General features: G+C 42.8%; 1 protein-coding gene across 1 annotated transcript in view; it reads left to right on the top strand.

The window, feature by feature from the left end:
* LOC136874448 (serine proteinase stubble) overlaps positions 1 to 13,275 on the top strand; it is a 145,107-nt gene that overhangs the window by 14,030 nt on the left and 117,802 nt on the right. The window lies entirely within an intron of this gene.

Here is a 13,275-nt window from a genome sequence, read left to right on the forward strand (position 1 = left end):
CCAAATCTTCCTTAACTTCTTGAATCCAGGTTGTTGTTTTTAACTTTTTCTCCCAAATGTATTGGAATATATTTTTGTTCACGTATTTTCATTCATCCGAAGGATGTGCCACCAAAAACAGTTTCTTATTGTTTCCATTATGTTTTCTGTGCTCTTATAGATTTCCTTATTACTTCATAATTTCCACAATTCTGTATATTTCATTGGACCCAGGACTTAACTCTTAATTTAATTTCTAAAAATACGTATTTCCTTGATTTCTCCCTCTCTTATATTATTTCGTTCCAAATCTTCCTTAAGTTCTTGAATCCAGGTTGTTGTTGTTTTTAACTTTTTCTCCCAAATGTATTGGAATGTATTTTTGTTAATGTATTTTCATCCATCCGAAAGATGTGCCACCAAAAACAGTTTCTTATTGTTTCCATTATGTTTTCTCTGTTACAGATTTCCTTATTACTTCATAATTTCCGCAAATCTGTATATTTCATTGGACCCAGGACTTCCCTAATGATTCTTTTTTCCCAATATTTGAAGCTTACCTAATCTATAATTCAATATTAGGCATTCGCTCACGAAATAGACATTCCGGTTTCACTATTCTATTGTCGTCCATTATTTGACTTCGGGATAAGCACTCTTTGTTGTAAAAATTCTTAATAATACCGTATGCCCTTTCCATCTTGTGTATCCTTTCCTCTACAGCAGTCTTTTCTAAACCATTTTATTCAATTATCTCCCCCATATATCTGAATTTCTTCACTTTCTCGATTCGACCAATATCTGTCGTTAAAAATATTGGTGAATTTTCCATGTTCCTAATAAATTTGGTTTCTTTACAGAGATTCTCAAACCTGTTTTGTTTGCTATTACCTCAAAGAGATTGATTTTTATTGCTGCATTTGTTAGGCTTACCAAAAAATAACGAAATCATCTGCAATTGCCAAGCAGTGAATTTTAACATCTTTACCTACCTCTTCTCCCCAAAGTTATTGGCGAAATTTTGTCTTACTTCAATTTTTCTTTCCAAATTCTTACAATTTTCTGCAGGATACTGTTGCAGATTATTATCAACTTAATAAACAATTTAAATCATACGCCTAACTTGTAGCCTCAGCATGTCGACTCTAGACCACATTCATGAACTCATTGCTGACATTCGCTGAAGTTCAGTGACTAGAGCCTGGAGCATCTTGAAACTAGTAATATGACCATGAGCCATGACCTGTTAAGAACAATGTGTACTTTTTGTGCCTTAAGTCTAATTATCCTGGAGGCCTAGGTTCAATGTCTCTTATCTCGTTCCAGAAGCAGTATGGACCGGGCGGCCAGCTCCGTGAGAGTGGCGCTCCTTGTGGTCTTGCTGGGAAACAACGTTCTCTCTTCCCCAGTATGGATGCCGCAGTTCCTTTCTGGAGGTAAGGTGTAATTGTAAATCTCTAGAAGATCGACGCTTGTTCTTAATATTTATGTTAAGCATGGGGAAAGAACCAGGTGTCGTAGGCCACAAGCATACAAAATTCAGCAGCTCATCTTCAATAAAGTGGTTTTTCTTTCAACTACTCCCTTATATTACTACTCAAAAAGTAAGCACGCTTGTAGTTTTACGTGACAGTTAAGAGCATAGTCATAACCACAAAACCTCCACTTTTTTCATCGAATCGGAACCACCTGGACGTGAGTTTTGATTTCAAATGTCTCATATGTATTGGTGGGATTCGTCTACAGCCTCCTTAGTATTTGTCCAAATATTCTGTTTGGGGCACACCCGAGGGGGGCCTTATTGGGTACCAGTACCGGTGCGCTTAATTGCGCTCCTCCGCTGGCCTGTTCAGGAAAAAATAAGTATAAGAAAAATAAGTTTATAGTTAATAATAATAATAATAATAATAATAATAATAATGAAGTTAATTATCTGTATCGTGATTTGCGGTAAAGTGAAAATAGGACTATATTCAACCTGCGCGTTGTGTGGACCATGGCTGTATTAGTAATAATATGAGTCGTTTCTAAATTATTTCGGACCAGCGGCAAGGGCCGAGCCTGGTTGGTGACCCATCCGAACTCTGATCGCGTCCGATCTTGCTTAACTATATCGGGCCCTGTCGCTGGATTGTTTACCGGAATATATGTGTTTTAAAGAAACTAGTGGCTATGTCATTCAGTTACCACCTCCTCTAACATCATGACTTTCTAGTATACTAGATTAACATTTATATTTAAGCTGAATGTTGTCTTTATGCGGATAAATATGTCAAAAGTGGCCATGAAAAACATTTAACAGAATAGAACGGCCTTCACATTATATGGTACTGGTAAAGTTGAAAACCAGCAGTTATTCGGTAAAATGTCTAAGAATTATGTAAAATGCCAAAAATTTAACTATTGTTATTTTGCTTTACGTCGCACCGACAGAGGTAGGTCTTATGGCGACGATGGGACGGGAAAGGCCTAGGAATCGGAAGGAAGCGGCCGTGCCCTAATGAAGGTACAGCCCCAGCATTTGCCTGGTGTGAAAATGGGAAACCATGGAAAACCATCTTCAGGGCTGCCGACAGTGGGATTCGAACCCACTATCTCCCGGATGCGAGCTCACAGCTGCGCGCTCCTAACCGCACGGCCAACTCGCCCGGTCCAAAAATTTAACGGCAAGGTGTGAATTATAATGATGAGAACAATAATGAAATAATGAAAAATATACATACACCCTGTTCTCCAGTCAGGGATGGAATGATTTGCGGTGAGGACAGGAACTGTGCTGACTGCCGAGACCTGTCGCTCATGATGATGATGATAATACTAAGTTTTCCCGTTAATTCCTTTTTTTTTTGATGTGCGGTCGGGAATGCGGTGATATTAATTTTATGGCATGATTTTACGGCCGGATTCCCTTCCTGACGTCAACTTCAATTGAGGAGCTAATGAAGATTAAATGAATGATGGCGAATTAAATTTGGTAAAGAGGTGGAAGGTATTGACTGTAACCTATTCATAGGAACTGCCTCGACGTTTGCCTGGAAGTGAAAAATGGGAAACCATAGAAAACCGTTCTCAAGAGAGCCGACGTTGGGGTTCGAACCCATGCCTTTCCAGAAAGCAGAGGTTGGCTCTGTAACCGCTGTGCGTTAACATGTGGGGGAACTCCGCTCTTAATAATAATAATAATAATAATAATAATAATAATAATAATAATAATAATAATAATAATAATAATAGTCACGTGTGGTCTATGGAGAGGCCTGATTGAGGTCTCTCGTGTTGACGCCTTTGAACGACCTGCGTGTCTGTGGTGAGGTAGCCCGACTTGAAATGAACCCTAATGTTGAAGACGCCACAAACAGCCAGCTCTCAAGCCAGAGGAATTAACCAATAAATGTTAAAATCCCTGACTCGTTCGGGAATCGAAGCCGGGACCACTTGGGGGAATCGAAACCGCATCTTCGTGTTTGAAACGAGCACACTTTTGCTGCCTCGACCAGTAGTATTCACCCTTCCCCCATGGAGCTACAGCCCTGATGGGCCTTGGCCTACTATGCGACCACTGCTCAGTCTGAAGGTGTGCAGATTAAGAGATGACTCGTGGAATAGTAGTAAACTTTCTGCTTTTATATCCATATTCCCATCACTGAGAGAAAACAGCTACTCTGTGGCATAATGGTGAATACTACCATATTTCAGTACATGTTAGAAGCTTGGAACACCGAGCTCGGTAGCTGCAGTCGCTTAAGACAGTGGGTTCAAATCCCACTGCTGACAGCCCTGAAGATGGTTTTCCGTGGTTTCCCATTTTTATACCAGGCAAATGCTGGATCTGTACCTTAATTAAGGCCACGGCCGCTTCCTTCCCACACCTAGTTCTTTCCTATCCCATCGTCGCGATAAGACCTATCTGTGTCGGGGCGACGTAAAGCAAACTGTAAAAATAAAAAAATAAAAAAAGAGAGAAAAGAAAGAAGCTTAGAACTGCACGAATGTGTCTTAAAAACAGTTCTTCTCTCTCTCAACACATCAAATTTGCATTGCTTGCACGATCGCAATCTTGCAACTTGCAACTTGTGATATAAAGGAGAACGGGTTATGCTGACCTCGGAAGACGTGCCAGGGTTCGAGAGGCCAGTTTATTCCCAGAGTATTGGCATAACGGTAGAGGTTGTTCCCGGAGTGAGAATTGGATTATGAGAGTTCCATTTACATTGCGAGAGTAGGTAATGAACACTACTTGACCAAAAAAGTGATCAGCTGAAAATGTTAAGTCCTCGAGTCGGCGCACCACCAAGAGAAAGGAGGAAGTTATCCAGAGGTAGGCCTATTCAATATAAGGAGTTTAATCTACACTTTGCCAACACAAGGGCGCATATTTTTTGCGTTGCCTTCAGAACGAAATAAAATAGAACATTCACTACAAATTGCCCTAAACACTGCTTGTTACGCACCTAACAGAATAGAATTAAAAAAGTTTTTCTTCTTTTTGCAAGTGTGTGTACTGGACAAACGTATTTTAAAGAGTATGACAATAAATATTTTTTTACGAAATACCACAGCAAGCGATCAGGTATATCCATAATTTGACGCTGATTCTTCAGAACAAGAGATCGCTTAGTTTTGATTAGACTATATTCGTTTCGTTCGTGTGCTGTGCCCCACGTGGTATTTCAAGCACCACACTGGAATGTATACTAAGTTCTGCTTTATATATTGCAACTATAGATTATATCTACATGGTTAACATCTAGATGCTCTTAGAAGTTAATTGGTGACGTCATGGCATGTGGAGGGGGCGTCCGCCAGATAGCCGCGACACAGTAAAATTAGTATAGATCGCGAATCTGTGGTACTAGAGTGTTTCAAATGGTATCGTTACATTTATCTCGTAGAACGATATTAGGCCTATACTAGCTATAATTGGACACTAAAACTTCCAGTGACTGGGTCAGCTGAAAAATTGAATAGGGTGCTAAAGGTAAACTCGTATCCTCATCCTGAGGTAGTGCAGCTCCTCTCAGGTACACCCCCATTGGAGGTGAGCTGCATGTACCATTTCAACCACATACCAGTCCTCATGCCATTTTTCAATTTCTGGCAGTACCGGGAATCGAACCCGGGCCTCCAAGGACGGTACCTAATAACACTACCCGTTACGCTGCAAAATGACTAAATGCATCAGAAAATACCGCAAACGCGCTCGGGAGCATAGAGAGACATCTGAGATATCCAGTAGGGCCTAATCTCAAGAAATCTGCAGCCAGAGAGCTCCGTCTGCACTAGAAGGCATACAGCCCTGTACGCCTGTGGAACCTGTGAACTGGGACTGAATAGTTGACAGATTAATTTAATGTAATTTAAGTGTTAAAACCATATTCAGAAAATATTGTTACTGTGCTTAATACAGTCTACTTAATTTCTGTCAGAAAGACGCATAGTACGCCACGAAACTTGTAGCCGTGCCTCTGACACAGTCTGTCCAGTGTAATTTTTTAAATTGTGTATACGGGAGTGTAGATTATTCTTTTCTCCATTTTATCTTCTCCAGCGATGGTAGTTCGGTTCAGACGGTCCCGCAATAGTGAATACATACCTCCATATGGGTTGGCGTCAGGAAGGGCACCCGTTCGTAAAACAGGGTCAAATTCATCTGTACGACAGAGCGCTGGCCTTCTGAGCTCAAGCTGGTGGATTCGATTCCGGCTCAGACCAGTGGTAATTCAAGACGCTGAAATACGTCAGCCTCATGTCAGTAGATTTACTAGCACGTTAAAGAACTCCTAAAACCCAAACCAAACCCCATGGCACTACAGCCCTTGAAGGGCCTTGGCCTACCAAGCGACCGCTGCTCAGCCCGAAGGCCTGCATATTACGAGGTGTCGTGTGGTCAGCACGACGAATCATCTCGGCCGTTATTTTTGGCTTTGTAGACCGGGGCCGCCATCTCACCGTCAAATAGCTCCTCAATTCTAATCACGTAGGTTGAGTGGACCTCGAACAAACCCTCAGATCCAGGTAAAAATCCCTGACCTGGCCGGGAATCGAACCCGGGGCCTCCGGGTAAGAGGCAGGCACGCTACACCTACACCACGGGGCCGGCTTAAGGAACTCCTACAGGAAAAAAATCCAGCACCTGGATTGACTTCAAAAAGGGCATCCGGCCATAAAACTGGGCAAATCTACATTTTTTTTGTCAACCCCAAGTAATTGGTAAATGAAATGGCGTATGGCTTTAAGTGCCGAGAGTGTCCGAGGACAGATCTCCAGGTGCAGATCTTTGGATGTGACTCCCGTAGGCGACCTGCGCGTCATGATGAGGATGAAATGATGATGAAAACACATAGACCCAGCCTCCGTGCCAGGGAAATTAACCAATGATGGTTAAAATTCTCGACCCTGCCGGGAATCGAACCCTGGACCCTTGTAACCAAAGGCTAACTATTTAGCCAGACAAGTAATTGGTGAAAGGCTAGAAGGAAGAAGAATATGTTACACCAAACATCTAACGGTTTAATCTAAACATCAACCTCTCAATGTTCATGATTATTGACATTCGGAGACTACAGTAGGTCATGTGTGCCCCTGAGCGACTATAGAGATCACTAGGGATATGGACACGCTGCTGACGTGCTGGCGTACTCGGTTACGTGCTGTCGCAGACTGTTGGTGAAGAATTCCTATCAGGTCCCTGTGAGGCGTGTAGGAAGTTGACCAGCTGTGTATTGTTTCGTTGGGTCACTGGGCCAGAACTAGGAGGAGCCGTCAACGACTGAAGATGTCAGAGAAAGTTGTGCTCGCGTAGGAAGCTGTGCAATTAATCTCACTACCTTTCGCATGAGTAATGTGTGGAGGATGTGATACGTAAATATATAAGTCATTTTTATGGAATTTAATCGAATGCACTACTGCCTTCTAGTGGTAGGCTACACGTATTACTCATTCTTGTACTATCAACAGTTTTCTGAGCGGTCCTCCTTAATAACATTGACGTTTTATGCCCGTTACCAACACTAAGGTTTGGAAGGAAGTTTTAACAAGGAATATGATATTAATTGTGCCTTGGTAGGGTCGTACTTTGCTACAGATGGGTATATCTTAACTATCAATATGTAATTTTGCCAAAGAAGTCGCATACTTTTGGGGGATTCTTGGTTGAGTCTAGAAGACTACTGTAGATTGATAGATAGATGATGACGTATTTATCCTGGTAAGGCTAGAGACAGATGTTCCCGTTTTACACTTAACCAGTAACAGAATTAGACTGATTAATAACTAACTACAAATCTTAACAAAGTAGAACAAGTGAACTATACATAACAGTAACTACTTACACATTAGGCCTAAAAGTTAAGGAGAAAGGGAACAGTATTACAGAAACTTACTACAGTTTTGAAGCGATACATGGATACTAATTTTGTCAAAAAGAGAATTACGAAGAAAAGTGGAATTCCAGTATTATGACTATAGGGGCAAGGGGGGGGGGGGGGAGTACTCCTTATTGGATCAAAAACTTCATTTTTCAATTTATGATTTTCTTTATACATTAGAACATACTTTTATATTAAATCTAGTTAAGAAAATATAATGTCCGCCTCTGTGATGTAGTGGTTAGTGTGATTAGCTACCACGCCCGGAGGCCCGGGTTCGATTCACACCTCAGCCAACTTGGAAGTGGTTTTCCGTGGTTTCCCACTTCTCCTCCAGGCAAATGCCGGGACGGTACCTAACTTAAGGCCACGGCCGCTTCCTTCCCTCTTCCTTGTCTATCCTTTCCAATCTTCCCATCCCCCGGCAAGGCCCCTGTTCAGCATAACAGGTGAGGCCGCCTGGGAGAGGTTCTGGCCATCCTCCCCAGTTGTACCCCCAACCCAGAGTCTGAAGCTCCAGGACACTGCCCTTGAGGCGGTAGAGGTGGGATCCCTCGCCCAGTCCGAGGGAAAAACCGACCCTGGAGATAAAGACGTAGTAGAAGAAGAAAATATAATTATTTCCACTACTTCGAAATATAGAAGTTATTTGTAATTTCAGTTTTGCTAGTGCTAACGTCGTAGAAACTCATCGAAGGTGTTCGAAGACGCAAGGATGGGGGAGGGTTGGGATTGGAAAGGTGACAGTGCAGCCCCAGGTTAGCGAGTCTTTACTCCACGGCTACGAGTTCGATTCCCTACCATCAAGTATTTTTACTTGGATCTGAGCACTGGTTCGAGGTCTACTTAGCCTATGTAAGAGAAGATGAGGAGTTATCTGGCGATATGATAGCGGCCCCGGTCTAGAAATTCAAGGATAACGGTAGAGATGATTCGTCGTGCGTATCACGCGTTACCTCAAAATCTGCAGACCTTCGCACTGAGCAGGGAATTTTTCTTATTTCAAAAATCCTATATGTACTTCAAGTTATCACTTTTAACATCACTTGAGTTTCTTCTACGTAGCTTACCCCAACTTTATTTCAGATTATATGATGGTTCTACCCGTAGTTGAATAGAGCGAATAAATAGAAATATTCACTTCATTTTTTATGCCTTGTATTCTTTCTTAATCTGTTTACCCTCTGTTTTTCCCTCGGACTCAGCGAGAGGTTCCACCTCTGCCACCTCAAGGGCAGTGTCCTGGAGCGTGAGACATTGGGTCGAGGTATACAACTGGGTAGGATGACCAGTACCTCGCCCTGGCGGCTTCACCTACTATGCTGAACAGGGGCCTGGGTGGGGGATTGGAAGATTGGAAGGGATAGACAAGGAAGAGGAAGGAAGCGGTCGTAGCGTTAATTTAGGCACCATCCCGGCATTTGCCTGGAGGAGAAGTGGGAAACCACGGAAAACCACTTCCAGGATAGTTGAGGTGGGAATCGAACCCACCTCTACTCAGTTGACCTTCCAAAGCTGAGTGGACCCCGTTCCAGCCCTCGTACCACTTTTCAAATTTCGTGCCAGAGCGGGGAATCGACCCCGGGCGTCTGGGGGTGGCAGCTAATCACACCAACCACTACACCACAGAGGCGGACCTAGCCTTGTATTTATTAGTTAAAACGTTGAACGTGTTACTAGGTACCGCAATAGTAAGATATTCTTTAGGTATTAATTAGGGTACTATTTAATTATTGCTTATCCCCTTTTTGAAGACAAATACATTTTAAAACAATTTGGCTCATTCCAGGTATTTATGGGGTCGTGGAACCATCTGGCTAATTTTGGATTTTGGCCGAGAGTTTAAGGCCGGATGCCCTTCCTGACATCACGCAATTTTTCAGGTGAAAATTCCAACCTGAAATGGATCGGGACTCGAACCTCGGCATTTTGGATAGAAAACCAGCAGCTAAGCCCTAATCACCCACTTCCGTGAAGATATGAATAAATAAATAATTAAAATAAATATTAATAAAGAAATAAGTAAATAAGAAAATACGCTTTGATTGGGATACGAACCACGGCCGCTGAGGTGAGATACCCGTGACAATGTCATTGAGCCTTCCAAGGTACTGAGTTCACAACACGAACACAGAGTCGAGTAATTAGCAAGTTGTTTACTGGTTACTGAGAACGAGACAAGCAGGCAGGTAGCCCACAGTCCCGTTAGTTCACATGACCTTGAACTTGCGGCAGGTAGAAGGGCTCACAAGCCCTTTGCGTAACTCCCCCGCCCTCGTCAACAGTACTGTTACCTTTTTATTCGGCCCTTGACCCTTGGCAGGTAGTAAAGTGCGCTCATCTGTCATGCAGGACGATCAATCTGAAGGCCGTACGCTCTGTCGTGCTGCCGGGGGTACAGTGATAGCTTAGCACATTCTGTATTTCTCATGATTCTGTTTCCTTATTCCATACATTTACTTTTTCTTACCTGCCTCTTCTTTCCTTGTTCATTCATGTCCTAAAAGTAAAGATTGAAAAGAAAAATGTAACCGGGCAATTTCATATCAAGGTTCGTTTTCTTACCTATTTATAAGAATGCTGCGGAGCCAGAATGGATCTTCTAGTGATATATTAATTACTAATGCTAGAGTAGTAAGCCTACCTCTTACTCGGAGGCCGTGGGTTCAATTCCCGGACAAGTTAGTTGTTTTCTTCGATCTAGGAGCTGGTTTGAGGTCCATTCAGACTACTTGAGAACATTGCGCTAAGCACGCGTTACTCTGTAATCTGCAGACCTTCGGGCTGAGCAGTGGTCACTTGGTGGCCAAGATCCGTCAGGACCGTAGTTTATACTTTAATAATAATAATAATAATAATAATAATAATAATAATAATAATAATAATAATAATAATAATAATAATAATAATAATAATAATAATAATAATTGTCCAGCGTCGCTACAAACAAAAAATACGAACGGTATATAGACTGTGGTCCGCCTCTGTAGTGTAGTGGTTGGTGTGATTAGCTGCCACCCCCAGAGGCCCGGGTTCGATTCCCGGCTCTGCCACGAAATTTGAAAAGTGGTACGAGGGCTGGAACGGGGTCCACTCAGCCTCGGGAGGTCAACTGAGTAGAGGGGAGTTTGATTCCCTCCTCAGCCATCCTGGAAGTGGTTTTCCCTGGTTTCTCACTTCTCCAGGCAAATGCCGGGATGGTACCTAACTTAAGGCCACGGCCGCTTCCTTCCCTCTTCCTTGTCTATTCCTTCCAAACTTCCCATCCCCTCACAACGCCCCTGTTCAGCATAGCAGCTGAGGCCACCTGGACGAGGTACTGGTCATCCTCCCCAGTTGTATCCCCCGACCCAGAGTCTGAAGCTCCAGGACACTGCCCTTGAGGCGGTAGAGGTGGGATCCCTCGCTGAGTCCGAGGGAAAAACTGACCCTGGAGGGTAAACAGATTACGAACGAATATAGACTGTGCATAAATAAAATTCAAAACTACACAAAAATGAAGTAACTGGCAACAGTAATTCATCTGCCGTTTTAACCCCCGCTGTGGATCAGTAGTAGATCGTCGATCTCCGGATCCCATGATCGTGGGTTCAGACCCGGCAAAGGTAGTTGGATAAATAATAATGTTATAAGCTTTACGTCCACTAACTACTTATTCGGTTTACGGATACGCCGAGGTGCCGGAATTTAGTCTCACAGGAGTTATTTCGCTTGCCAGTAAATCTACCGACTCAAGACTGGCGTATTTGACCACCTTCAAATACCACCGGACTGAGCCAGGATAGAACCTGTCAAGTTGGGTTCAGAAGGCCAGCGCCTTAACCGTTTGAGCCACTCAGCCTGGTAGTTAGATTTCCGAAGGGCGGAAAATATTCCATCCGGTTCTCAATGTCAAACGATGTCGATACGTAAATTATCTTGGAGACACGTTTGGTGTTTACCCGACAAAAATGATTAAAATTCAGCCATAGGTCTTCCAACAACGTTCTGGTTTCTCTGCCACCTAGTAGAGTAAAACGGAAAGTCGAAAATGACACGCAGTCAGCCTAAATAATGTCAAATATAATAATAATAATAATAATAATAATAATAATAATAATAATAATAATAAATAGGCCTATATTGTTTTATCTACGGTATTCAAAAAGTCCACTATAGGGAGGCCTTCAGTAGGGCTATATCATTCCAGCTGAAATGTCATTCAGGACACTTCTCGATAACATAGGCTATTGTTTGTATTGTGTATCTACACACAAAATTCGGCATCTACAGTATATCTTACTTGCAGAGCATAGTTTTGCATCTGGCGTAACATGAATGTACGCGGTGAAGTACCGTAAATACTAGCTGGTTTCTAACAGCCGAGGTCCTTCTCAAGGCTGAGTGGAGAAATGAAGGTATTTGTGATAGAAGCTGGAATCAGTTTTCTATTTCTCCGATGCTTCTTACTGGACTACAGTACATCTAACAAGATACGATACAGGCAACGGACTAGTGCTCTTACCTAGTTGTAATCCTAGTCCAGAATCACACGTTAATTTTAAGACAGGACAGATTATGCTTTCACGGCTGACGTCTCGACATTTGAAAATGCTAAGCGAAATTTCCGGTGAAAATTTGGAAGCTATAATCGTAATTCCACTGCAGCCTACAAGTCCGGAAAATTTAATCTATATTCTCTGTCAGAATGGTAGAAGTCCTGATCAGTGGGACATGTACTCAAGGACTGCTACCCGGTGCTTCTCGGACATCTTTTTTTCAGAAGCATACGTCTGAAACAGGCTTGACACCATCGCATAGTACCGTGTAATGTACTTTTACGGGTTTGGCTTAGATTGGGTTAAATAAGATATTATTAAACTAAAGTAATGAATGGACAAGAAAGGGGAGGGATCTGTCTTCTCTTCGTTTTTCATCTGTAGACATTAAAAGAAGAGGGTGTCAAGCCGAGATGGTAAAGACGTGCTCTGTCCATCTGGAAGGACGTGGGTTCGATCCCCACCAAAGAGTCGAAACATTTAGAAATAAAATGTACACCTCTGGAGTAGGACATGGCCCTGAAGTTCACTCAGGCTACACAAAAATGATACCAGGTTAATTCCTGGAACAAAGGTGGTCGAGCATTGAGCTAACCACTCTCTCGTGTAGTGCTGAGGATACGCTCCTCCAAGGGCCTTCATGGCCTTGTTTTGAATGGTGGAAGAGAAGCTCTACAAAAAATATGAAGGCCTGGCAAGACTGACGGCTGGAGTTCCGTTAGACTGATCGTATTTCCAGACATATCATATTCCCTTACACTAAATCAGAAAGGTTACGTTTGATGAACTGTTGCCTTCCGTGCTACAAGTTCTAATCCAACAGTGGTCGGCTGAAATATCTATGTACCGATGAAATTCTGACAAAGGGAAGAGTTTAACAGGTAACAGCTCAGCTGTATAACACCTATGTTCACAGCTGATTGCCCGTGTCAAGACCTAACAGTGTGTGGGCAGTAACGGGACCAGGCTCACAAGTGGGTCGCCAGCCGTGACTCATTTACTCACCATCAACCTTGTCCCTCAACTTGATATCTGTTTTCCACACGATATTGTTTCCAATGAACTGTCATTCGTAGTTCCTGGGGCAATTTATGGTGAAATGCAAAAATTAGGAAATTTTCATGATGGATAGATTGATCATTGAGTACACAAATTTCAAATCGCATCTCGTCGATGTTTAAATTAAAAACAGAAAAATACCGGGCGAGTTGGCCGTACGGATAGCGGCAGGCAGCTGCGAGCTTCCATCTGGGAGATAGTAGGTTCAAACCACGGTGTAGGCAGCCCTGAAGATGGTTTTCCGTGGTTTCCCATTTTTACACCAGGCAAATACTGAGGCTGTACCTTCATTAAGGCCTCTGCCGTCTCCTTCACATTTCTAGGTCTTTCCT

The sequence above is a fragment of the Anabrus simplex genome, chromosome 5 (genome assembly GCF_040414725.1).
Source record: "Anabrus simplex isolate iqAnaSimp1 chromosome 5, ASM4041472v1, whole genome shotgun sequence".
Classification (NCBI taxonomy): domain Eukaryota; kingdom Metazoa; phylum Arthropoda; class Insecta; order Orthoptera; family Tettigoniidae; genus Anabrus; species Anabrus simplex.